At 42.1% G+C, this 27,294-nt stretch overlaps 1 protein-coding gene across 9 annotated transcripts in view; it reads left to right on the forward strand.

Moving 5' to 3' along the window:
• The window catches only part of SEMA5B (semaphorin 5B), a 350,137-nt gene that overhangs the window by 135,220 nt on the left and 187,623 nt on the right, over positions 1-27,294 (forward strand). Inside the window, exon 1 of one of the 9 annotated variants that reach the window (XM_083406851.1) lies at positions 6,708-6,958. The exons of the other annotated variants lie outside the window; for them this stretch is intronic. The gene's annotated coding sequence lies outside the window, so the exon portion shown is untranslated. Of the gene's footprint in view, positions 1-6,707; positions 6,959-27,294 lie in introns of those variants that run through there. 9 annotated transcript variants of the gene reach the window in all.

Below are 27,294 nucleotides of genomic sequence, written 5' to 3' on the forward strand. Positions count from 1 at the left end.
CAAGTCTAAAGGCAGCCCCATGTAGAGTGCATCACAGCAATCCCGCCTTGAAGTTACCAACCTGTGGGTCACTTGGCCAAGTTTATCCCAAAACAGTTACAGCTGTAGTTGGTATACCAGCTGAAGTTCATAAAAGGTGCTCCTAGCAACTGCGGCTGCCTGAATCTCTGGTGGGGGCTTCAGGAGCACCTCCAGACGACAAGCCTGTTGTTTCAGGTGTGATCCGTCCAGAACAGGCAATGCACCTAATTCCTGGATTTGAGAATTGCTCACCTACAGGGACTCTATCTTGTCTTGATCCAACTTCAGTTAAACAAAGGAGGAGAAACCCGTGGCCCTTCCATGTGTGGTTGGGCTCCCAACTCCCTTCAGCCCCAGCCAGCACAGCCAATGATCAGGATTGATGTGAGTTGTAATCCAACAACATCTGAAGGACCATCAGCATCCCACCCTTGCCTTCAACCATTGCATTACTGACATGGCATAAGGATTCTCCTTCCTTCCTGTTTCTGTGATTTTGCAGTATTATCAAGGACTACTTCCTCTGTAGCCTCTGCCAAGAGGCGTAATATTTAGCATAGCTAGTGTCTTGGTCTGAATCAATTTTGCTCTTGTGTTTGTAGCTTTTATGGGGCGATTCTGAGTTTTTAACTAAAGCGACTCAGCATTTCCATTGTCATCATCACTTTTAATTTGTACACCGTCTTTCTATCTTACAATACCCAAGGTGGTTTACAAGCTGAAGAAACAAAGAATGTACACCTTATAACAATCTGAATGCAATACAGAAATGTGTTAATAAAACATAACTTTAAAATAAGCAACCTACATCAAATAAAGGACTGGAGGGTGGAGCAAGGCAGGTGGAAGAAGGTCTTGCCTGATGAAGTCTCTCCCCTCACCATTATGTGTAGCAGCAATCCTTAACCTGGTGTCCTCTAGGTATTTAGGACTATACCCCCCATCAGCCATAACCAGCATGGCCACGGGTGGGTGAGCTCCAGTAATTCTGAACCCCAAGCAGTGTCAACTTGTTTATTGTTGTAAGTTAGACTGCACTGGCCGTAGAATTATAATGAGTGAGAGTTTGTTTTTTTCTCTTCATTCTTTCTTTAGTCATGGCATCAAGTCAATCATTTCTGCTTGGGCTGCCAAGTAATCTTTTTAGAGAGCTGGCCTGTCTTGATGCAGAGCTTCCTGGTGTTTTAAACTGTGTCAAATCCCCCAGGTAATTGGTTTCAGCTGCTAAAACATCTCACCTTGTTTCTAATCCAGACTTTCCCCTTTTCATCTCCTCCTTACTGGATCTTGTTATGTTTGGGCTTAGGTACACACTGGGAGTGCAAGTTGAAGTTGTATCTGGGAAGCTGCATCTTCTGAAATAGTCACACAATACTGTTACACACACACACACACACAAAATTTGCATGGAGATGGGATTATATGTCTATCTCTAGGAAATAAAAGCTCTGTTCAGGAGTTGAAAGCTTCATACAATTGGAATAACATGAAGGAAGAGTGGGAAAGAGCTTCATGTTGAAAAGTGAAAGTCTGCAGCATAATCTGCTCTATGTGTGTGGGCTCTGCACATGGTTTAGTCCAGTGGTAGGCAAACTAAGGCCCGTGGGCCAGATGTGGCCCAGTCACCGTCTCAGTCCGGCGCGTGGACGGTTCAGGAATCAGCGTGTTTTTACATGAGTAGAATGTGTGCTTTTATTTAAAATGCATCTCTGGGTTATTTGTGGGGCATAGGAATTCGTTTACACCCCCCTTCAAAATATAGTCTGGCCCCCCACATGGTCTGAGGGACGGTGGACCGGCCCATGGCTGAAAAGGTTGCTGACCCCTGGGTTTAGTCCCCTGATAGTGCAGTGGGGATCCCACAAAAAACAAAGCGTTGCAGAAGTTTGCTTCCAGTGCTTGGACGCCTGTGGAACTGGGTGATAGATTACAGTCCGTGACTGAGGGGTCTGGGTCAGTTAGTGTGTCTGTACTTTACCTGGGTCATTTAGTGTGTCTGAGACTTTGAACAGCCTGACAGGGCTGAAGTCTCTCTCTTTTCCAGGTTTTGTTCAGTCTAGGGATGTATGCCGATAGTCAGGAAATACATAATACAACTGTGTAAATTGCACTTCCTGTGCCTCTCTACCTGGAGGTGTCTGGGTATGAATTTGTAACTGCTGAGTTTATGACCCTTCCAATCTCCCAACATACATAAGCCTTTTGTATGCATAGGACTCAAAAGACAATGAGGACCCATTGGGTTTTAACTCTTCTTGCATCCTTAAAGTAGAACTTGACTATTGTCTTATTTGAGTTTCAGCTGAAATGAAGTGAAGACTATTATTATTACTTCCTTGAGGAGGAAGCTTGTTTGGCAAGAGGAAAGAAAGTAGGGGTTTTTTTAGCTGAAGAAGAAAGTTGTGTTGTTTGCTCTTTGTAGCAGTTTTTAGCATGTCACCAGCCTTCAGATAATGCTGAAATGGCGTTTCCCTTGTAGGTAAAGTATCTGCAGCTGTTCTTCATTTATGCTGTGCACTGTTGGTGTGTTTGGAGTTACTTGCAGACATGCTTTGAGATAGGACATATTGCATACCTGTTTAATTCAGATAGCATAGAAGGCTATTCACCTTCTAATACTAAACAGGCAAGAATCTGTAGTACAATAAGCAACAAATTTGTTTAGTGCCCTCTTAACCCAATTCAGCTGTCTTTACTGGAAGGCGTTCTGTTGTTGCAGTTCTGGAAGATTTATTTATTTTTGGGATTTATATCCTGGCTTTTCGTGTATGTCTTAAGACAGCTACAAAAATCACATCATAATAAAAAACAAAAGCAGAACATTAAAACCACTAACAAATTACAAGATAAATCAGCAGATTATAGAAATAACAGTGAGCTGATGACTAAAAATCCATAAAAAGGCAGCCAGCCCATTAAAAAGGAAATAAACAATTTCTAAGCTCTTGAGTACATTGAGAAGTGTGACACCTATTTATTTAACATATTTCTTAACCGCCCTTCATCAAAAAATTCCAGGGCACTGTACAAAAGTGTGAATAAAATTAACTCACACAACAGAGGAATACAATGTAAAACAACAATAAGCATTAAAAAGCTAAAAACAGATAAAAAATAAATTTCAAAGATCTTTTGCAGTAAAAAATGTCTGGAGAAATAGAAAGGCCTGGTGCCAAAAAGCTTATAATACCAGTACCAGACATGCATCATTAGGGAGGACATTCCAAAGTCAAGGTGCCACAACAAAATACCATCTCCTTTGTAGAAGTATCGCTTCCACTGCTAATGAGTGGATGTCTGCAGAAGATTTTGACACAAACAATGGGAATAAACATCTTCAGATATTTGGATTCTAAGCTGTTTATGGCTTTAATTTATGATCAAACACTTGAATTAATCTCAGAAGAAAATAGGCAACCAACATAGATCTTTCAAAGTAGATGTAACGTGAATATGAACCTGTGAAAAAATTAGTGCCTGTCTTTTAGGGCAGCCCCCATGTATAACATACTATAGTAGTCCAGCCAGAAGATTATCAGTGCATCGCTGAGGGCCTTCTGGTGGTTCCCTCACTGCGAAAAGCCAAATTACAGGGAACCAGGCAGAGGGCCTTCTTGGTAGTGGCGCCTGCCCTGTGGAACACCCTCCCATCAGATGTCAAAGAGAACAACAACTACCAAACTTTTAGAAGACATCTGAAGGCAGCCCTGTTTAGGGAAGCTTTTAATGTTTGATGTATTACTGTATTTTAATATTTGGTTGGAAGCCGCCCAGAGTGGCTGGGGAAACCCAGCCAGATGGGTGGGGTATAAATAATAAAGTATTATTATTATTATTATTATTATTATTATTATTATTATTATTAATTTAGAGACAGTCACAGCTAGTGAACCAGAAAACCTTTCGGCTTGCATCTGTGAATGTATGTATGTCTTTTGTATGTATGCATTACAAGCCACAAGTATCTCTTCAGAAAGTCATACCAGCCTAGTGCTTGTATATATTCTCTCTATCTCTCACTGTCTCTGTCTGTCTAATCATAGGGTACAGGGTACAGGGAAGTAGTTCTCTGGGCTTTTTCAGCCACAGCCAAGAGTGACTGTTCATGAGTTTGACTGTTTGTCTTTTGCTTGGGCCACTTTGGCTTCATTTAGCCATCATGGTCATCTAGACATCTGTGGCCTTGTGTCCACTTCTTCCTCCTCCTCCTCCTGCTTCATTTTGTGTTAAATTGTATACTACGTTCTTCATCTCTCTCTCTCTCTCTCTGTGTGTGTGTTAACCATACTTCTAGCTTTATTGGTGGGTTGTACTAGATAGATTTAAAAAAACACACAACAACCCCATGGTTTTGTTGTAAGGTAACACTGCAGACCATTGTTACTGTGTTTTTAAAGGCATCATTGAACACTGATTAGTAGTCCATAAAATCCTTGGTTTCTTTTTTAGTCACTTTCCATTTTTGCTTGTAAAAGTTTTTTAAATTTGGAAAAGTGAGGCTACGGCTTGTTTTTGTGTCATTTCACTATCTTCTTAGAGTAGCTGAATTTGGAATCAAGACAATAGCAACAAAAAGAAGAAGATAGTGTACTTGGAAACGTTTCTGTGCTGTCCTGACACCTAACAGAAAAGTGATGGGGTGTGGAGTGCGAAAACTCAGCACTGGGAAAGTCTTGATGACTGACCAGCATTCTTCTCACAGCCATCATGACTGCACATACATTCCTGAGCCGTTGCTTCATTACTAGCGCTCGCTTGACAAGTGCAGAACATGCTGAGGATCCAGCCAACTGCAAAACTCTTCCACTTACAGCTGATGTCAGGCAATGCTCTTTAATCCACAAATCCAGCTTTTCTCTGTCCATTCAGTTATCTTGTAGATCATGAATAATAAGGAATAGTTTGTTTTTCCCCTCCATGTGGAAATGAAGAGAATTATCATATTGTTGCTGGGAAGGTAAAATCCACTTTACCAAGCTGTTTTCTCTCCAATGCTTGGAAGTATCCAGTAGTTTCCCAAACAGCAGTCAGCGGATTTGCTCATCTTCCCCCTTATTCCTTCATACAGCTTGCTATGTTCAAGACAGTCCCAGGCTACCCACTCCTTTGTGAGTAAGTGGAAAGCAGTTGCCATGTACCAGTTGCAAAGTAGTGACCGCCCCAACAAGCTAGGTTATGGATTGTAGCTACTGGCTAGATACTGGGTACTAGTTGTAATCACCCCAGAAGGGTTATACTGTTAAGTTGTGTGAAGGGAGAGGGATGTCTTAGGTCCCTAGGTAGAACTGGGATTTGCTGGGGCAGATGTGCTTAGAAGTGTTATAAGACAAAGTTGTGGCTCAAGGCTTCAGATTCTGTTGCTATTTGCTAATTCTGGCCTGACAACTTGCTAGCTTTTGACCATTAAATGGCTATTGCCATTTCTTTTCTCATGTACAACATGTCAGTACAGCTAAGAAGTCACTGAGGAAAATAACACACAAATCTTTATTTTTAACACAGGGTTAAAACTTTCAATTTTCAGTTGAGCAGTAATTTAAAATGCTTCTTAAGGGTGGATTATTTACATTTCACTGTCCATTAAGAGTTAAGAGTGCTGCTCAAATCTTAAAACATTCACTTGGTTGCATCATTTGTACTAGAGTAGTGTCCATACAATGCCAGCAGAACACTATAGTTTCTGATGCTGTTATAACACAGGTAGCATGTCCCATTCTGTGGGTAGTATTCATTTTAGTTTTCCTCAGAGTAGACCCATTGTAATTATGGGCCCATTAGGTCCATTAATTTGAGTCAAACTAAGCTGAATATCAAGGGACGCGGGTGGCGCTGTGGGTTAAAGCCTCAGCGCCTAGGGCTTGCCGATCGAAAGGTCGGTGGTTCGAATCCCCGCGGCGGGGTGCGCTCCCGCTGTTCGGTCCCAGCGCCTGCCCACCTAGCAGTTCGAAAGCACCCCTGGGGGCAAGTAGATAAATAGGGACCGCTTACTAGCGGGAAGGTAAACGGCGTTTCCGTGTGCGGCTCTGGCTCGCCAGAGCAGCGATGTCACGCTGGCCACGTGACCCGGAAGTGTCTTCGGACAGCGCTGGCCCTTGGCCTCTTTAAGTGAGATGGGCGCACAACCCTAGAGTCTGTCAAGACTGGCCCGTACGGGCAGGGGTACCTTTACCTTTACCTTTAAGCTGAATATCACCTTAAGTATTCATTAGTTTCCATATTGCTTGGAGTTAGGTTTGTTAGAGGACTACTGTTTCAGTGCTGAGAAACCATCTGCTATTGTCATGTAGGAATTGGAAAGTTGTCTGCCTCTGATTGTAGCCTAGGCCCACTTGAAGTATCAGGTGAGTTGATCAGATGGCTGGTAAAATGGTTGTTTCCTTGTTTGTTTCCAACAGGGATAGGCCATATGGCCTACTCTGGGTGGTAGGAGACATGGTATTTCCACTTCAGGCTCACCCAATATAAATGCCAAATTTGTTCCATAAAAAGAGAAAAGAAGATACATTATTTTTCTTTTTTTATTGTTACTGCTGAGTCCAGGAGACCATAAGGCAGCCTCCCTGGTCCTGTGGAGAAAAATGCTATAAATATTGCAGTTATAGCCTTTGATACCTTTGGGATAAATAGTATAATAAAAATTAGTCAAAGTCCTGCTGCTCAAATAATCCCCCCCCCCTCCAGGTTTCAGAAGAAAGAAAACTCTTGTGCTTCAGAGAAAGAAGCTGACCAGCCAACCAACCAGTCTCTAACCGTCTCACATTCAAAATGAGAGTGTTCCTACTGACAGATGGACTTGTGAATGGCTGACATTTTAGCTGCTGTTCCTAACTCGTTGATCCATATATGACCTTGTTGGCCATATTTTTCATTGAGCAGAGGCTGAAGGATCAGAAATATTCTGTCCACTTCCTCAGTGCTGTATAACGACAATATACAGGTAAAAGTCTCCTTATGCTTTCTCCTTTGAGTGATCAGGTTTCTGTCTAGAGTTAAACCATTCAGGTGTCTGATTCTTTTTGCACGTGGGCTGGTTGGGACAACATCTTCCAGCTGATCTGGTCCTCTCTGTGGAGCAGCCCATGAGCAGTTGTGTTCTCCCAGCCTTTGCCTTCCGCATGTGGATGTTGTGTTCAAAATCAGCTTACATCTGAAGGTCTAAGTTGAATGGTTGATTTCCCAGAAAATATGGGGGAATCAATTAAATGGCTGAGGCTTGCACATGTTAGATTTGCCTGCATAGGCTGACTAGATTGTAGAGGCAGAGAAGGTCAGGCATATCCAGCGGCAGAGGAAGCCTCTTGGGTGCCTGGGGTGGCGCGCCCAGGGGCGGGGCGAGAGCAGGGCAAGCCACCTATAGAGGCACGGCACACTGCAGGGCCTCTGGAGTCTGCTTGACTCCTTCCACTCAGCTGCCCTACAGCTGGGGGGGCTGGAGGCAGTGGGCTGACCGTTTAGGCATCGTGGAGTCTGCGTGTGCCTAAGCCACCACATCTCTCCCAGGAGAGACGTGTGGCTTGGGCACGCTGCAGGCCCTGCGGGGAGTGCCGACCAACATTTTGTCACCTACCTCAGTGGTGACACCCGGGGCGGTCCGCATCCACTGCACCCCTCTTCCTCCACCCCTGGGCATATCCCCATTCTGTTGCATGCAGATATATTGTCGGAACTAGCCTGACACCTTGGCTTGTGCCGATCAGTGATGCAGATGGGGTTCTGGCAGAGCCTCTGTTGCCCTTCACATTTTTGGAGGGGGGGGGAGGCAACAGAGACTACCTTGGGTGGTTCTTCTGGAAGGAACTGCACGTTACGTCCAACATGAGAATAATATCACTGTGCTTAAGTTCTTCATCATAACATTTAGGCTCACTCACTTGGTGTCATTTCATCTCCATGTTTTGTATTTTCTTACACCCCACTTCACATCATTGGCTTTCTGTGTTGAGAGTGACAAAATGCTCAATATAATGATGGTGCAACAAGAGATAAATGATTGTACTGGGCGAGGTAGAGAACTCAACATGGTGTGCTGTTTTCACCTTAATAATAGTTAGTTCCACTCTGGGTCTCAGCTTCCTGCAGAAGAAAATGTCTTCTATATGTAATGGAGATGGGTGGGATTCGGATTGGGAGCTCTCCCATGCGGAATAATAGAGTGCTCTCAAGTAGGGACCCTATTGAGCCTGTTTCACAGAGCCTTGATAGATGCTTCAAACACATCTGTTTCCTTATAATGGTAGTATACTCATGTATAGAAATTCACCTTCGGATATTTTTAAGAAGCGGCAAGGTGCCAAAAAGATGTGTGCTTGTTTAGTCTAAACGCATGCGGGCACCCCACATTACAGGCAAGCGCGGTTACCAACCTGCATTTAGGGAAACTGTCATGTTTGCTTCAGCCTCTAAGTGAAAAGCTGTGCAGGTAATTGGCAGAGGAGGCAGGTGCGTGCTTGGGGGCACGGTGAGCTAATGGGAGACTGTTTAGGAGTGAAGGTGGAAGGGAGCTGCGAATGGAAAAAGGAGTTCAGGCAAGGGAAGACCCTTCAGAGTCCTGAAACACTTAGGAGCTTAAAAACTGACCTTCTATCCCTGAAGCATTGGTAACTCAAACTGTGCCGTAACTGCAGTTCTCTGAGAATGATCTTGGTGATGTGTCTGCCGCTAAACTTGGCTCTAGAACTAGGAATTAAATATGACTTTCAGGTTTGTCTCTCCTTTTGCCTGTGAATTATATACAACTCCGGGGTGGTCCCCTCCCTACCTTTCCCCCCTTTTCTGTTTTAGTAATAATAAAATTCATCATTAGTGTAGTTCTTAGAAGATGCTTAGGTGCTAACAGGGCATGCTATTGGCAATTCTTTTTCCAGCCTAAGCTTGCCAGATCTAGTGAAAGCAACTCCAAAACACAAACATCTCCCATGCATGGAACCAGTGGCGTCACAATGGGGGGTGAGGGTGGGGCGGAAGCCCTGGGTTCCATGTTTGCGGGGGTGACAGGAAGTCACGCCGCCACCGCCACCTTTGGAGGAGCTGCAAGCAGAGGATCCCGGCGCCGGCAGCAATCCGCTAAGTACAGCACATGTGCAACGTCGTGTGCATGCACTGTATGTAGCAATGCTGCACATGCTCTGTATAGCGGATTGCTGCCAGCGCCACTCCAGCGCCGTATGGACAGTGCTGGGATTCTCCGTTCGTGGCTGCAGCAGCGATGGCGGGATCCCGGCACCGTCCGCACGGCGCTGGAGCGGTGCCGGCGGCAAACCGCTATACAGCACATGTGCGGTTTCACTACATACAGCGCATGCGCCATATGTATTGACGCGACACATGCGCCCTACGTCGTGACGCCCGCCCCCACCTTCCTTCGCCCCCACCTTCCTTCGCCCCTGCATGGAACCTCAACATCCACTTCAGGTGCCTTAATGGTTGTTCACACAGAGGTGCCTGTGTAACAGTACAGACTGTAACTTAAAATTAAAAAGGCAAGGGGAGGGGGACAGACCACCATAATCATGGGGTGCATTCACAGCCAAGACAAGGACATAAAATACTGCCTTGGCTTCTGTTTTTATTAATGTCTGTATGCACCTTCACCCTTGGTAGACTTTCAGGTCCCACCCCCCAAGATACCCACTTTTTGGGTTTCCTGTTGCAATTGCATGAGCACAGACAAGCCGTTTCTTTAAATTAGAAAAAGTTTGTCCACTTTCTCTCCACTTGCTTATCTTCTTACGTGGTAGGCCATCTAACAGTGGTTATTTCTTTCTGTTGTTTTACAAATACAACTTGGATCCTTTATTCCCCCCCCCAAAAAAAAAAAATTCTATGGTGTCAGGGTAGTAGCTGGCTACAAGCAGCTCCCCCCGCCCCCGTTTTCTGATCCCCAGCTTACTTCCCATTTACTGCTTTTATGCAAAATCCAGTTCCTGGATGCCTAATATGGAAACCATTTAGTATGTTACGACTTCACTGTGGTGCTGATGTAGCTAGGGGTTATTTTCAGGTGTGTTCCTGCTTGCAAATCACAACCCTTAAACAAATATCTGTTCTATGCTTGGAGAGCCAGGTCAGAAAAGGTACTTGATCACTCTGGCTTCAGAACTAGGATTTGGAGAGCATAATTTAAATAATAATTCAAAGTCCTGTAATGTTTCTTTTCTTTCTTTTAAAAGTACAGTAATAAAAAAAGAATTTGTGATTCAAATGAAGATTTCAGGTTATTAAAATAGGCTTTAGAGGCTGTTAATAAATGAGAGGTTTTTAATAAATGATGAATGTAGATTATAATATGATGGAAAAGAGAGAGAATCTTTATTAATTTTGACACATTCCACATCCCCCCCCTCCAAGTGTTTTTGTGCTTTTTTGTAGCTGGAATAGTGGGGGGAAATGTGACACTGTGCTGTTGGAATAGAGTTTTAGTTGGGCACATCACTGGAATGAATTTTGTGGCCCAGTTACCAACTAAGATAGAGGTAGGAAACTCATGGTCCTCCAGAAGTTGGTGGAAATCAGTGCTCATCAAACCCAGCCAACATGACCAATGGTCAGGGATGATGAGAGCTGTAGAGTTTCAGGTTCTCCATCCTTCGTCTGTGCAAAAAACATTCAGCATCTGGGCTGCTTTTAATGAGCCTAAGAACTACTAAGAAAGAAGAGTGAAAATGGGCAAGAATGAGTGGAGGAATACTGAGGGTCCCAAGGGTTGCCATGGCAAATCAGAGGGCACCTAAGGAATATACTTACCTGGGCAACTAATTTACATTAAGCCCATGATGGGGGGAAAGCCAACAGGAGAAAGGTCAAGTTAAATCTGAATTTTGGTCAACTTGCTGTGCTTGTGTTTTTTGGCTATTCTTGCTGACCTACAGAGAAGCAGGGTGGTGGTGGTGCAGAATGACACCCCCACCTTTTCATTAGATATATTACTTTTTGTTACGCTCTAACATGAATGTTGCTGGGACGGCACCAGGCTTGAAGGCACTGCTGAAGTGGGTACCTAGCAGTGGGGGCAATTTCCCTGCCACCTCTCTGATTTAAAACACAGACATGGCAAAGTAATTTATTCTGCTGCTCTTTATTATACCTGATTGATGACTGCAGGCACTCATTAGAGAGTGGACTGAGGAAAATATAATGCGCTTCGCCGTTTTATGTACGTGCAGTTCCATCCTTCAAAAGGCACGCTAGCCCTACCTCATTTCTCTGACTTATGGGCACCATGGGCTTTCTGTTTGGAGGATTTACTTGGGCAGATGTTAAAGAGAGCTCCTGAGTTATAGAACTGGGAGATGCAACAGCCTGGTACTGATTTCAGCTTTCAGCTTTTAGCATCCTCATTGGAATCCACTAAAGCAGGTTCTGATGTCAGATGCCTGTATAATACAGTGTTTGATTTCCATTACAAAATCCTGATTGTTGATGTTCAAAGGCAGGGGCATCGAACCCTTAAAAATAGAATTTAGATTTTAACTGAAATTTGTTATGTTAGCTTGGAAGCTGTCAGCCATATGTGGAGAGTAATCTCTGCCAAGATTTCGTCCCCTGCAATGGACAAGATACTCGTGTGTTGAGGCAATTATAAACCGATAAACGAACAACCGTTGTGCTCAACACACAGTGGTTTTGTTCCTCCCTTTTGCACAGTAAAACGAACAAGCCAGGAAGTCTTCAGTTAATTACAGTTTCTCGGTTGATTAATGGCTTCAGGACAACTTCAAGACCTGACTTCATATTCTGACTTATTCCAGAGTTGTTAACCATAGTTTCCCTACTTGGATGAAGCAGGCCACTACATTGACACGAAGCCTTCCTGGCTTGCTTGCTGGGGGCACAAGGTTCATTCATATCTAAGCTTATTAAATGGAGGTATCATTGTCCAAATGCAACAGCTTGCCTTTCCTTATACATTGTATTGATTCATCCACCACTGAATTGACTTTTGACAATTGTAGTTACATATTGGGAAAATTGCTTCAGCCAAATACGCTTTTGAAAGCATGAGGAGCTTATCGGTGTGCCCTCATAAAGTGAAATTAGAAATGCCTCAAATAGGCTTCCTGTTTCCTGTGTGTCAGGGGATGGACGCCTCTCCCAACACCGCAGAGAGAGACAGATGGAGATAATCAATAAATGATGGGGAAACTGCATTTTCTGCATTCCTCTTTGGTTGGAAGAGGAATCTGGCTCTCACCTGCAGTTTGCCTGGTGGTCTGACACTCGCTTTGCCATGGAATGTGAGGGCAGGCAAAGGCACTGGGTGCATAGAGTACTCCAGCTGCCCCGACCCCCCCCCCCCAATTACATTCCTGGAAACACAGGTTATCCTGCTAATTAGGTTTTTTTAATTGGAGTAAATTACAGGCGCGTGCTAGAGGTGATGAGATAAGAAATTGTGAAAATGAACCCAGCTACAAGGATTTAAAAGGTTTGGACTGGGAAGGGATTTCATTTGGTGAAAGGGTTTGCATATGTCAAAGTTATATACAAGCAGGAAAGAATAAGGATTACAGTTAGAGTTCCACACTTGAAACTTTATAAATAATCTAATACACCAACACGAATGAAATCACAAGATGGTAGCTATTACATAAGGCATTATTATATCTGAATGGAATGGAAATTATTAAGGTTTTGGAACACAGAACCAATGTAGAAGAATGAAGTCATCAAATCTGTCACACAGTGAGGCCCGTTTGATTTGAAATTGGAACAACTGGCATAAATAATTGTATTAATTGGATAAAATTGGTTTTGTTATAATGAGGCTGCTATTGGAAAATCAATAAAAACATATTAAAAAAATAAATTTCTCAAATAAATAAATACTATGCTCTCCCTTATTGCAAGGTGGGAAATGGGAAACTTTATTCCGATTTTCCTGCAATTGAAAACAGAAAAGATGGCAAGGTTTTGCTGTACTTCCATCTTTTTGTTCTTGTCTGTGTTCTTGTCATCTCAGTTCTCTTGCTGTCCTTTCTTCCCTCCCTCCCTGATCCTGGTCAGGAAATGTGTTGCTTATAAGCAAGTCCCAAATGTCAATGTTGTCTTCTCAATGCCCTCCTTTCAAGACTTCAGCCTTTCAGATTCTGCTGCAGAATCTCCATCTTGATAGAAACGATTTTTCAGAATATTTGGACAAATGACCTAGAAGAACTTTGTGCAAATCACCTGAACCACTCAACCCCTTTAAAATATTAATAAAATATAGGCTATTTTCCAGGCCCCTAGTAATTGATGGGATTCATTACACCTTAATATACCTGCTTTTCTTTAATCTTATCTGTAATTACTGTCGTGTTGCAGTAGCAAAGCTGTAATGAAAATTGAAATGGCTTCCTCTTTAGACCTCTATTTTTGGCTGCTTTTAGATAAATTATTTTTTCTCTGAGATAAAGCACTTGGAGCAAGAGAAGATTGGCTTCTAGCGATTTGGATAGGAATCTTATTGCTAGGTTTTATGATTGTGAAAAATAGAAAGCAACCTGCCTTGAACTTCTTCTCCCTTCCTAGTGCCTTTTTATAATACTCATTTTCTGTTTTAAAATGCAGACAGCTGATGGAATTTCACATTGCCAATCCCTCATTGGAGACTGCTGTTTCCTTCTTACTCCTTTGATCCTTGGACTTGTTTTGCCTGTATCCTCCTCAACTTTTTTCTGTCTAACCTAGCCTTCCTCCTCCCAATCTTGCCAAGTCCTCTTATTCTGCCCCTGTAGCTATTGAGTGGTTTTCAATTAGACATTGGGTGGCATTCAACTTACATGCCCTGTCAGTTCAAGGACTTCCACTTCCACAATGGGACTTTCCCTCCCTTGCACTCTGCACGCTCCCCAGTTCTGCTTTAGAGGGCTGGAGAAACCCAGATAACATACAGTGGTACCTCGCAAGACGAATGCCTCGGAAGATGAAAAACTCGCAAGACGAAAGAGTTTTTCGTTTTCTGAGTTGCTTCGCAAGATGGATTTCCCTATGGGCTTGCTTCGCAAGACGAAACGTCTTGCGCCTTTTTTTTTAAACCGCCAATGCATTCCTACGGGAAACCGTCAATACACAGCGGTGCTTCGCAAGACGAAAAAACTCGTAGAACGAAAAAACTCGCAGAACGAATTAATTTCATCTTGCGAGGCACCACTGTATTTAGAGGGTGTGCAGGAGAAGGAGAGAACATCCTGTCACACAAAGTAGATATCTTTTCTCTGGTTTACTCAGTGCTATGTTGGATACAGCCCATTCTCTTCACAGACTTGTTCATGGCACATCTCCAGTGCCAAATACTTTTTGTTGACATCTAAAGGCCCAGAGGTAGATGGCATGATTGTGGACAGGTTAAGGGTCAGGTTGAGAGGCCAAAAATAGAAGACATGGTAATGGGCAGGGCTGGCAATCAGATAATCAGATCAGGCTAATGAAGTGAGGAAAAGAAAAGGAAGAGGGAAATTTTGCATTGTTACTCAATGCGACATACTGCTTAGACTGAAGATCCAGACCTAGAGCATTAGGCAGCCCAGGCAGAGTTGGGGGCAGTTGGGTACACTTGCCCTCAGCCTTGGAGGGTTAAGCTGGCCAGAGGGCCCTGCCAGGGACTGCCTGCATTTTTGTTTGAGTGTATAACTTTATCCTAACAAGACTCCTGTGCTGGGCTTCAGACGAGTTCTTGACAGGATGGCAGCCCTTCTCTGTATGGAAAATCTCACCATAATGCTCAAAAGCTGTAAGACTCAGACAACTAGTACCCAACACTTCAGTGTAGGTGTATGTGTGTGTGTGTGTGTGTATATATATATATATATATATATGCAGGTTTTGGTGTCCTCGGGTGTCTTCCCGTGTAAAAGTTGGGGTGTCTAGGCGACGTTTCGACGAGGTCTCACTCGTCATCTTCAGGCTGGTGCTTTCGGCTTCTTGTTACTGGAACAGAGCAGGATCTCAGTGTTTGAGTTCCTATAAATACTGTTGAGGAGGTGTGGTGTATAGCCTCCAATGTTCTGGGCAGAGAGGAGGTTCCCAGGCTAGTGTGCCTTTTCTTCTTTTGTTCCTTAATTACTTGAGGGGTATCTTGAGTGATTTCTTGAGTGATTTCCTGAATCCCACTTAGGTGGGTCATTAGGTGTGGATTAGTTGCTAAAGCCTTCGTGTCTTGAACTCTTGAACTTTGTGAAGAGTTTTTCTGAGAAGATGGCTGTACTGCACTTGGTTGTGCTCTGGCTTGGCTTCGTGTATAGGGGCGAGCTGTGGTTTTGTGGCCTGTGCCAGCCAGATCTGTGTAGGGATTGCAGGGGGGTGCAGCATCCGGAGGTGCCACCCTGGTTTGGCTACTGGATGGTGTCTGTAATTTATCTGTGGAGAGGGTCTGGGTTTGGGTCTGGTGTGGTTGATTGGTGATGGCGTTCTGTGTGCCTCTGGATCTGGTGTCAGATTTTGTGGGGAGGGCTAATTTCCAGATGTCTGGCAAGCGGGATGTGTCGTCACGCTTGTTCATGTTGTGAGGGTGTTTCTCTATCTCGATGGCTTCCATGATTATTCTCTTGTGGTGATGTTCCATGTTAAAGAGCAATTTGGAATCTGCAAAATTAATTTCGTGTCCTGTTTCTTTCATGTGTTGGAAAAGAGAGGAAGTTTTTTCTTCTTTTTTGACGGCATTCTTGTGTTCTGCGATCCGTGCATTTATTCGTCTGTTTGTTTGTCCAATGTACGTGGCTGGGCAGACTTTGCAGGGTATTTCATAGACCCCTTGGTTTTCCAACTGAATTTTATCCTTGGGGTTTCTGAGGATATTGGCTATTTTTTGGTTGGTGCAAAAGGCTGTTTTGATATTGTGTTTATGGAGGATTTTGCTAATTTTATCTGTAGTGCCCTTGATATAAGGAAGGAGGGCTATGCCATTGTTTTCTTCTGTGTCTTGGTTTTTGGGGGGTGTTTCTTTTTGGATTAGCTTCGTAACCCTGTTTTGCTGGTATCCATTGGCAATTAACACATTTGAGAGATTCTGTAACTCAGTTGTCAAGTGGTCTTCGTCAGCCAGGCGTTTGGTTCTGGAGATGAGAGTCTTGGCTACGGAGTTTATTTGTGCAGGGTGGTGGTGTGATTGTGCATGTAAGTAGCGGTTGGTGTGTGTTTTTTTCCGGTAGATAGTGTGTCCTAGGGAGCCATCAGGTTTTTTGTAGATTAGGACGTCAAGGAAGGGAAGTTGGTTGTTGGCTTCTATTTCCATAGTGAATTGTATTTTGGGGTGTAGGCTGTTGAGATGTGTGAGGAAGCTATCCAGTTTTTCCTTCCCGTGTGGCCAAATTACAAAGGTGTCGTCAACATATCTGAGCCAAAGTTTGGGTTTGTGTTCTGACTTGTCTAAAGCATTGGTTTCAAAGTGTTCCATGTACAGGTTAGCGATGACCGGTGAGAGGGGTGATCCCATAGGTGCTCCTTCTATCTGTTTGTATCTTTGTCCATTGTGGATGAAGTACGTGTTGGTTAGGCAGTGGTTGGTCAGGTCCAAGATGTATTCGGGGGGATTGTATTTGTTTTGAATGGCTGTCAAGGCTTCATTAATGGGCACTTGTGTGAAGAGAGATACAACATCGAAGCTCACAAGTAGGTCATTGGGTTGTAGGTTTTGCTTCTTTATTGTTTCTATGAACTGGAAGGAGTTTGGAACGTGTGAAGAGATGGATTCTGCATAGGGCTGAAGTTGCTTGGCGAGAAATTTAGCGAGATTTTGTAGAGGTGAGCCTATGGAGCTGACTATTGGTCTGAGTGGTGTTCCTTCTTTGTGTATCTTGGGGAGGCCGTAGAGTTTGGGGCATCTGGATGATTTTTCTCTGGGGATGATTCTTAGCTGGATTTCTTCACTGATAGGAGAGGCTTTTATTTTGGATTTGGTGGTTTTTTCCAGATAGGTGGTGGGATCTGTTTTTATAGGTTGGTAGGTAGGGTCTTGGAGTAGATTTGATAGTTTTGCTTGGTAGTCCGATGTGTTCATCACAACAGTGGCATTACCTTTGTCTGCTGGGAGAATGATTATGTTGTTGTCTTTCCTCAGGTTGGTGAGTGCTTTCTGTTCTTCTTTGTGTAAATTGCTTCTGGGTGGTTTGCTGGAGCAGAGGATGTTGGTGACTTCAAGTCTGATTTTATTGGCTTCATCTGGATTGATTTTGGTTAGGCTAGCTTCGACTCCGCATATGATGTTTTCCGTGGGGATGCGTCTCGGGGCGACTGCAAAGTTGAAACCTTTGGAGAGTACTAATGACCCACCTAAGTGGGATTCAGGAAATCACTCAAGAAATCACTCAAGATACCCCTCAAGTAATTAAGGAACAAAAGAAGAAAAGGCACACTAGCCTGGGAACCTCCTCTCTGCCCAGAACATTGGAGGCTATACACCACACCTCCTCAACAGTATTTATAGGAACTCAAACACTGAGATCCTGCTCTGTTCCAGTAACAAGAAGCCGAAAGCACCAGCCTGAAGATGACGAGTGAGACCTCGTCGAAACGTCGCCTAGACACCCCAACTTTTACACGGGAAGACACCCGAGGACACCAAAACCTGCATTCCTGTACCCGTGAAAATCTACGAAAGCATATATATATATATATATATATATGAATCCACTTTAGCACATTCTCTGCCAGTGTCTCTCTGAGGATTTTCTGTTATTAAATAGAAATGCTGTCTGGAGAGCCTGATGCTGCCCAAGAGAGGACGTGTTGCTAAGTAAAAAAGGATTCCAGTAGGAACACTTAATTGAAATCCTATCTGTCTTTTTAGGAGGACTGGGCATGTGGGGCAAGAGGCTCCCTGGCTGTGAATAATTTTGAAAGCTGCATGGGCAGGACCTGTGCCTTCTCACTTTAATTCAGAATAGCTGCCACTCAGAGCATCCCAATTTCCTAACATGGTTTAGAATCACAGAAAGAAGAGAAGAAAGCCAGCATTTAACACTGATTGCATTAATTTTAGATGTTAAAATATATTAACAGTGCTATCTTATACATGACTACTTAAAAGACGTATAATTGAATTAAGTGGGATTTATTCCCTGTTGAATGCCTATAGGATTGGAACCTAAAGCTTTTTCATTTGTGATGCTTACCCTTAATAATAACATTTATCATGTATATCGTGTATTTCGGATACTTAGTGTTTCACATGTAGTTTCAGAAATCCTTACATCCATCCTGAAAGGTTTTCCTTGGGATGCAGAATTTTACTTTCCTCCTAAATAAACTTTTGATGGTTTAAAAATCAAATGTTTACATTATTATTCCACCTAAACTTGCTTTAATAATATGAACTGCAACTTAGTTTGTAATATATAAAATGGTACTCTCTATGGCATATTTTAAAAATATCGAGAATAAAAGCCTGGGTTTTATCCAAACAATCATTATAACTGTAGCTGCCTAAATCTATCCTAGCTTTGGGCATTTGGGAGAATATGGAGGAGGGTGGATGTTGAAAATAGAAATCATCAACATTGTAGTAAACAAAGGAATGTTTTATTATCAGGGCTTAGAAAAAACCCTCAGTGTTATCATGCAGAAACAAAACAAAAACAAAAAACATTCATGCATAAATTCAGAGAATACTTGTAAAAAAAAAAATCCAACAAAGTAAGAGTAGCAATGCATTAAGATAGTTACTTATACTATATAATAGAGTGATATCCAATTGTGGCATTGTACTTCTGCAAATGAGACTCCATGAACTTCCTCTGGTGGATTGGCATGAAGGTTGCAAATGAAAAGGAAGGAAGGAAGGGGAAGACCTGTTGTATCTGGTAGTGTGACACTGGACTCCCCATAGAACTTCCTCTGTTGGTAATTGCCTGCAGATACAAGGGTTTTATTAAATCTTTCTCACTAGCTTGGTGATTTCTTCTGTTGGCAAAGGCAGACGGAGGAGCAACATTGTCATGTCTGAGACATGATATATTGAAGACAGGGTCGTCCTGTGTGTTTTTATGTGTGTGTGTTTCGGGACTAGTCAGTGTTCAGACCCTGATGAGATTTGTTTGGAGGAAGAAAAGGATTCGTTCAGTGCGGAAGCACATGCTACTGCCACCTGGGGTGCGTCCCCAAGGGGCAGCAGCACAAGAGCAGGCCTTTTCTGCAGTGCCTCCCTGCTTGTGGAATGCTCTCCCCAGGAAGGTTTGCCAGGCGCCTTCATTACGAATAATTAGGCCCAAGGCAAAAACATTCCTCTTCTCCCAGGCCTTTGTGGTTAATTAACCAATCTATGGCATTTTAAACTGTGGGCTATTGTTTTGTTTGTTTTTATGTTACGTATTTTTGTGTTTTTATATTGTAAACTGCCCTGTGATCCTTGGATGAAGGGCAGTATAGAAATTTAATAAATAAATAAAGATAAATATGGCTAAGCTGGTAGATCTTAATAAGAAACAGTAGAATGGCATAGATGTGTTTAGTTGGTTTTTTAAAGACTTGAACTGAATATTTGCTTCTTCCAAAGCTGTACCTAGGATAGGATGAACAAGTTAAACCTTGCTTGGTTCTAACCCCCTTGGAATTAAGGGGCATTCCTGTCCCCTGAAGCTCACGCCTCCATCTCTGTCATTATTTCAGTTTTGAAAATCTTTGAGAGAGATAGTAGCCAGTGGCATCCTTAAGAACTTTGCTTACTTCAGGGATGGGAAACCTTTGGACCTTTGGGTCTCGCTGGGTTGTTGTTGGACTCCAACTCCCATGAGCCTGAAGCAGCATAGCTAGTGGTCAGGGATGATGGGAGCTGCACTCCAGCAACAGCTAGTGAGCCACAGGGTCTCCCATCCCTGCTTTACTGTTTCACTGTCTGGGTAGATATCTTGCAGCTTCAATATTGCCATCTGTTACATTACATTACTGGCATTCGTTTTCAATCACATTGCCCAGGTACTAGAAATATTAGGACTGCAGCATCAGACATGTTTGGGGAGCACATTGGGACTCATTTTTGGGTAAACATTCGTTGGATTGCAGTGAGGAAGAGATTGCTGTCTTGAACCTGTTTATATATTTATAGATTCTGTATAACTGCCCTTGGCTGGTGCTGGGTTTTGCCTGTAACAGAAGTAGTTATATGCTGAAGACTGGCACCTCCAAAAGGGTTTTTCAAAGCATATTTCAGCAATTCAGTTTAGGCTGTTCAGGGGTTTGGGTTTTTCTTTAGACTTTTCATTTTATGTATTTTCCAGCAGCTGCTGCCCTTTAATATTTGCCCGTTGTACTGAAATCAACAGCTTGGCCCCCTTACTGGATGTAAGCTTTTTCCATTATACTATTCCTGTCCTAGGGGAGACAAATTGATTTCCAATAAAGTGGCAGAATGATTTTTAAGATCCCAGCACTTGCCTGTTTGTTTGATGTTTTGGTTTTTCATTTAACAGGTTGCTCTTCACATATTGCCTCTTCCAAATGACTTCTGCCTGCACTGTGTGCAGTGACTGCAGTTTCACTAACTGTAGGTTGTTGCGTACTTGACATGATGGAATTTAAGCTCTCAAAGCTAGCAGTAAGAGAGAATGTCAAGAGTCGCCATTTCTTTTGTTTTGATCTCCAAATTCTGGAGGTTCTTTCCCTTTCATACTTGCTTCTAATTTCTTTGAATTTTACATATTTTAAAAACTTTAAGGTGCCACAAGTGTTTTTTTCTCCATTCTGGAGCAGTGCTAACTTCCAACAATCTGTTTTGGCTGTAATAATCATAATAGTGCAGTCTAGGTTAATGCATTGACCCCTCCCCCCCAAATACACTTTCTTCTGCATTTCTCTACGCATCAAAATGTATATCACCAATGCCATATTAATTTTCAACAGAGATTTATCTTCTTCCTCAGTCTTTTCCTGTCTCGCAGCCAGACTCCACCTGGTCCATCCAAAGATTCTAGAAGCAAAAAATGAGCTGGCAATTCTCCTTGTAAATGGTTGGGTGTAATGCTCAATCCAACACAATCTGTTCCGTCAGAGTTACATTAGCTTGACAACGCATCAACACTAAAAATGTGTTAGTAAGCGCACATATGATTGGGGTTGGAAAGAATGTGACAGAAGTAGCATTACATCTTTCATCGTTTCCGCTTCTAATCGTTCCCTTCACAATCTCACCTTTCTAAGGCTTCTGAAATGCCCAAGGCATCTAACAATGACAAAATGTGAAAACTATAACAATTCAAATTAATGCAAGAGATTGGGAAGTATAATCATCAATAGTGCCGGAGCCAGGCAAAGTTAAATTCAAATTTTGGTGAAGTCAGATGCCTGGCCAAACTCCCAAGTTTTCAGCTGGAGGCTCCTGGGGTGGAGACTGTCTCAGACCGATTGCTGCAACATTGCTTTCATGTGCTCTCGTCAAACCACATCTCCTATAGGAATGAATGTACAAAAGACTTCTCTAATTGACCCAAGTGGATTGGCACGATTATATTTGAGGTCCTGAAGTCTATGGTCCAATAAGTATCCTGATCCCAGCTTGTTTAGGGATCTAAATGCAATAACCAACCATTTCAGCTTGGAGACTGGCAGACTTAGTCTTCTATAATTATTTTACAGTACTTGCAACTTCCTTGGTACTTGAAGTCTGGACAATCATAACAAGTGAGTTATTGCTTTCAATATCATAATCTGTAGCTTCTTATGAAAGGCTTTACGTTCTAAGGGTAAAAGCTTACATCCGGCAAATAATAAAAGGATTGTTGAGAACACTGCAGTTTCTATGGACTTTTATTACGTTGCATGAAACAAGTAAAGGGAAAGTGTGTGTGATGCTTTTTCTTTCAAAAATAAATAAATAAAAATGTTTAGAGAAGAAGTGTGATCTTGGAAATACACATCTATGTTACTATGGTTCTTTGTGGCTTTGTTATTTTTCAGGACCACATGCTTCACAGAAAGGTACAAGGAATCCTGACAGAAGGGATTTCAATGACAGGAGGGATTTTGTCTTCATAATACTGTTGAGTCGGCCCATGTCCAGAAGCTAATAGTTTACTGTGAATACACCGATTTAAGCTGTTTTGCTCCCTATACTACTGTGTGGTAGCAACAAACCATGATTCCTAATTTAGCATTACAGTGGTACCTCGGGTTAAGATCTTAATTCGTTCTGGAGGTCTGTTCTTAACCTGAAACTGTTCTTAACCTGAAGCACCACTTTAGCTAACGGGGCCCTCCCGCTGCTGCTGCGCCGCCACGCGATTTCTGTTCTCATCCTGAAGCAACGTTCTTAACCCGAGGTACTATTTCTGGGTTAGCGGAGTCTGCAACCTGAAGCGTCTGTAACCTGAAGAGTCTGTAACTCGAGGTACCACTGTATGTCTGAACCAGCTATCATGGTTTCTTTTGCTCAGACAAACCATAATAACAAACCAAGAACAAACCTTGGCTACGTATGTGGTTTGTATATAACATAAAGCTGGGAATTATCTCATGCAGTTAAAGCAGTCCAGATTGGTGCATTAATTATAAGCCATTATCTATGGCTTACCATTATGTGCAAATGAGGCCTATATATCTGCCTTCCAATTTAGAGCATTGAGGTTCTCCCCCTTTTTCCATTCACTTAGAAAATTCATGATTTTAATCTGGCCAAAACAAATAAAAATATCTGATATTCTGACCAACCAGTTAAAGTACAAGGCAACTATCCTGTCAAGAAATCTGTCAATTATTCAGTTGCCTTGGGTCTCCAACATAATATCTTCCTTGGACTGGGTGGGTGTTCTACTTCATTCTGCTAAGCAATGTATAGCTAATATAGTTCTTTTTATTTGTGTTATTTTACCACTCTGTGCTATATATTAAGTTTTGGTTTATAGGTCCTGTGGGTTCAGCAAGTTGTTTCAATAGAACCCTTGGAGAATTCAGGCTTGGCTAGCAAGTAATATTTCACTAAAATGTCCAATTAAGTCTGTTCCTTCCAGATTAAGGTCATATTTCTTAAACACCCAGAATACAAGAGTTGTGATAGTTATATTTCTTCACATCTCATTGGTAAACTTCGTATGTCAAGTCGTCATAATAAAGCCTGATCTGTTGTTTTCCTTGACGGTAACAAAGTGACCATTCAATTGTGGTTAGTGTGTGATATGTTTATTATATGTCACCTTGTCTCTTATCAGTGGACTTAATATATGAAAGCAGTTATGGCTGAGTCCATCCTAGCAAAGGATATTCTATAGCCAGTCCATCTGGACCTTTGTAAGGTAAGACTATAGACAACAAGGCAAAGTACAATGGCAGCTTGGAAATAGCAAAATATGGTAGGCAAGGCTTTTGTAGAGTGTTTTGCCTGCAGATTGAGGAGCTGCAATAAGGCCGGATGAAATGCCAGGTGAATGGCTAGATGAAAGTGTTTAGTTCTTTCCAAGTTTTGAGTGTACTCTAGAACTCTGAGGTTCTGCTGACTGTCTCTCACTTTGTAGTTAACTTAAGCTTTAAATAGAAGTGCAGTGTACTAATATGAAGTGTGGACAACACTTCAGATATAATACATTTGAGTTTCTCACAGGGTGGCTATTTTGATAAATTAAGGATGGGGTGGTGGTGAAGATTCAGGCCTAGTTCAGATATTAGCAGCTACAATCTGATTCATCAAGGTTTATTGGACCAGGGACAAAACATGAAATCACATATTCCCTCCTTTCCTTCTCACCTTACATGCATTTCTTTGGCAAATATATATTGGTTCCTTAAACCACAGTTACCCACAATGTTTAAACTCGGAGGCTGTGGTTTAAGGACTTTCTACAAATCAGCTTATGAAACTAGGATCTGAAGCTGCTATCACACCATGGCTTGTTGGCAGCCCTTAAACCACAGTTTTCTGGTTTGAATGTCATATGGTTCACTGAAGTTGGACACATGAATGGAGAAACCTCATGGGTATATTCGGCTGAGTCCTAGATTGTTTTGTCTGAACTGGATCATAATATAGAACTCTCACTTTGTGTAGAACAGTTCCTAGAGGTTTGTGTGTGTTATACTTCCAGAACTGGTTGTTTGGAAGGGACTTGATTGAACTTTATCAAAGTGTAAAACGTTTATCTTCCCCATCCTGCCAACTCTTGATCAGAAGTGAATTGTAAAAGATAATCCTGATTATCTGCTTTCTTCAATAAACGTTGTTTCCCATCAATTTTGCTATTATTTTTTTTAAATGTCCAAACATTAGTGACTTAACTAGAGTATTTAAAATATATTGAATGTCCAGACTGCTGTAAAATACTCTGTTTGGACAGTATAATATATGAGAACAGCCAATTATTTTAGCTATTGAAGTAGATTGCAGTACTCGAATAGGAATCATAGTGCATGTGTTTGGACCAGGGTTTGGACTGCATTGTGAGATGAATTATATAGAAGAAGTCCTTTCATTGGTTAACAGTAGCATCTAAGGAGTACTTCCTCATAGTTTCCTCCTATTCTACTTTGGAAACCTTTGTATCTCCAGAGCCATGTAGGTGGGGCCAGTTTTGTCTTTCCTTCTCACGTGATTGTTTCTAGGCAATGTTTGGGTGAGAAGTACCTGCACAGTTCACCTGTGCACATGTTCTGGGCAGCCAAATGATCTATTTGTGTATGAAGAGAAGCTCCCTTTGGTGCCAGTAGGGATGCACCTTGATATGGATATAGCAGCTTCCAAGAGGCAATTTCTCTCTCTCTCTCTCTCTCTCTGTGTGTGTGTGTGTGTGTGAGACAGAGAGAGAGGGGGGAAGAGGGAGAGAGAGAGTGTGTTAAACTCCCTCTTCTTGCCCCCCCCCCCATGGTCACGAGACTGTTCTGGCTTCCCCAGGGTTTCTATTTCTGAAACAAAAAATATGCACATTAATTGCATTTGTGTAATTAATGCTGTGGCTAGTTTGGCCCTTAACATTCTGCAAAGTTTGTGATTATTCACAACATTACTCTTTATACCACGATGACTACTGGGTAACATTCTTCCTTGTCATGGTTATTCAATGAATTGTGGAGCTGATGAATGTGGTGGTGTTTGACTGTGATCTTAGTAGGTGTCTAAAATGCATTTTGTGATGTCAGGAAGCAATGTTTCATGTATAGGTGAAATTATTGGTTGGGAACCTGCTGCTATACCATTCACTACCAGATTAATGGAACATCTGAACAGCTGCCACACACAAAAATGGATGGTATTACTGAATCATTCCCAGGGAGATTTAGTAAGGATCCTGTCTAAATATATAGAAAAAGAGGAATACTTATTGTCAGTTCTAAGGAGGAAAGAAAAAGAAAGAGATGGAAAATGAAATGCAAATTGTCCCTTTTCAGGGGCTGGGTCTTACAAAACCTTTAGCATCTTTCTGTTTGCTGTTCCTTCCAGATTGTTAATGTTACTGCTGAATGCTTCTTCCCTTTGCAATTTATAGGCCATAATTGTTTTCAACCTTCTTACTTGACTAGAGGGAAGTAATGAGGAGAAGGTAAAGCATTAAAAGTGGATGAGGGACAAAACCCCAAACCACAGTAGTTCAGGATAAAATAAAAAGTGAAGCCAGAAAGTGGTTAGGCACCAGCTGCTAAAAACACTTTGCTGATCATCTTACTGTTTTCTAACTGAAGATGCTGCATCTCTCTTGACCCTTGTCAGCTAGCCAAGCAGAGTCAATATGCAGACCTGGAAGCAATGCAAAATCCTCATCATTGAGCTTTTTCAGTAGGATTAAAGTTGAAAGAGACCAAAGCCAGAAACCTGAAATTAGAATGCTTTACTCAAACCAAGGAATTTTGCATAGATTTGCTGAATTGGTACACTTCTACTTGTGTTCCCACCCCCTCCAGTTTTAATATTTCTGTATAGGAGTTAAATATGAGTATGAGCATTTATGGAGAAATAAATGGATGCAGGACACCCCCCTCCCCAAAAAAGGTAATTTCACATTCATTATAGGTTAAATTAGACTTGTAACTCTAATTATGAACCATGGTTACAGATTCTAGACCCTGGCATATATTGTATTCCATTCCAATATATAAAGTTGCCATTATATCAGGTTAGAAGATTTGTCCTTCTATTCCAGTATTATCTGCTCTGACTGTTAGCAGCTCTCCAGGGTCTCATGTAGGACTTCCTCCCTCATTGACTATGCAAAGTGCTTTGTAAAGTTTCATGTGCTGGGGATTGCCCCTGCAGTTTTCTATGTTCAAACTATGTGCTGTGCTACTGAGCTATGGCACTTCCAAAATCCTTTGATTCAGCCATAACCTCCATGACTGCAGAACATGGAACATATTTGGAACATCCCTACCAAAACTGAGGACCATTTAAGATCAGATCCATAAAAATCCTGCTTGATCTGGAAGTCCTGGCATGGCTGCATTGTACCCAGCTGTAACTAAAAGTGTAAAGTGGCACAGATCCAAGAGAGCCTACTTTCCCTTCTTAAAAGAGAAGCTTGGAGATGTGGCTGTGAACCAGTGGCAGTGTTCTAGCTTTCAGAAAAAGTAGTCCGTGGACTACACATTTAAGACTATCTGAGATCCTGGCTACCACCACAAGGAAGTCACCTATAATTTGTTTCCAGCTGGCTTTTACCATCTATTTTGGGCATGGATCCAATTTACAGTTGGCCATCCACATCCCTATAAGTGCTATTTCTGTCCAATGGTAGACAATAGCTGTTAGTCAGAATAAGAGCCTAGATGTGCCATACCCTAAAATAACTGTTGCCCATTCAAGAAAGAGATAAGCAATTCCCCTCTTAAATCAGGAAAATTTAGGAAGGTAGAAAATTTATCGGCATTTAGCATGGAAGGGAATTCTGGTGGACGACAGAATCTTCATAGCAGGGGATAAATATTTCTTTTGCAACTTTTCTCAAGGGTAGGGATCCTTCACTGTTCCCTTTTCTGCAGTATTCACCTCAAGGTTATTTTGTCAACAATAGATGGGTGTGTGTCTGTGTTACTGAAGTGTGGGGAAAGGATTTCAGGGAGTGGCTATGTCAAACTAAGCCATCAACAAATAAAGTAAGGATCCTTATGACGTAGATGTATCTCAAGGTTTTCAGAACCCTGTAGACTCTATAAAGCTCCAAAGTTGATTACTATAACTTGTCTTTTAGCATTCAACTTGTTTTAGACATATGACCATATACCCCTGGAAAAAAACTGAAGGATGAATTATTACAATGGTAGTGTGTTGATATTATTAGTAATAAAAGCAGCTGTCTCTAACTAATTAAAAATCATGTCTTCATAGTGTGTTCCTTTGCATGTTTTCTCTCAAGTAGGTGACTCTGTGTTCAAAGGGGTTTACTCATAAGA

The sequence above is a fragment of the Podarcis tiliguerta genome (genome assembly GCF_965153285.1).
Source record: "Podarcis tiliguerta genome assembly, chromosome: 1".
Lineage (NCBI taxonomy): Eukaryota > Metazoa > Chordata > Lepidosauria > Squamata > Lacertidae > Podarcis > Podarcis tiliguerta.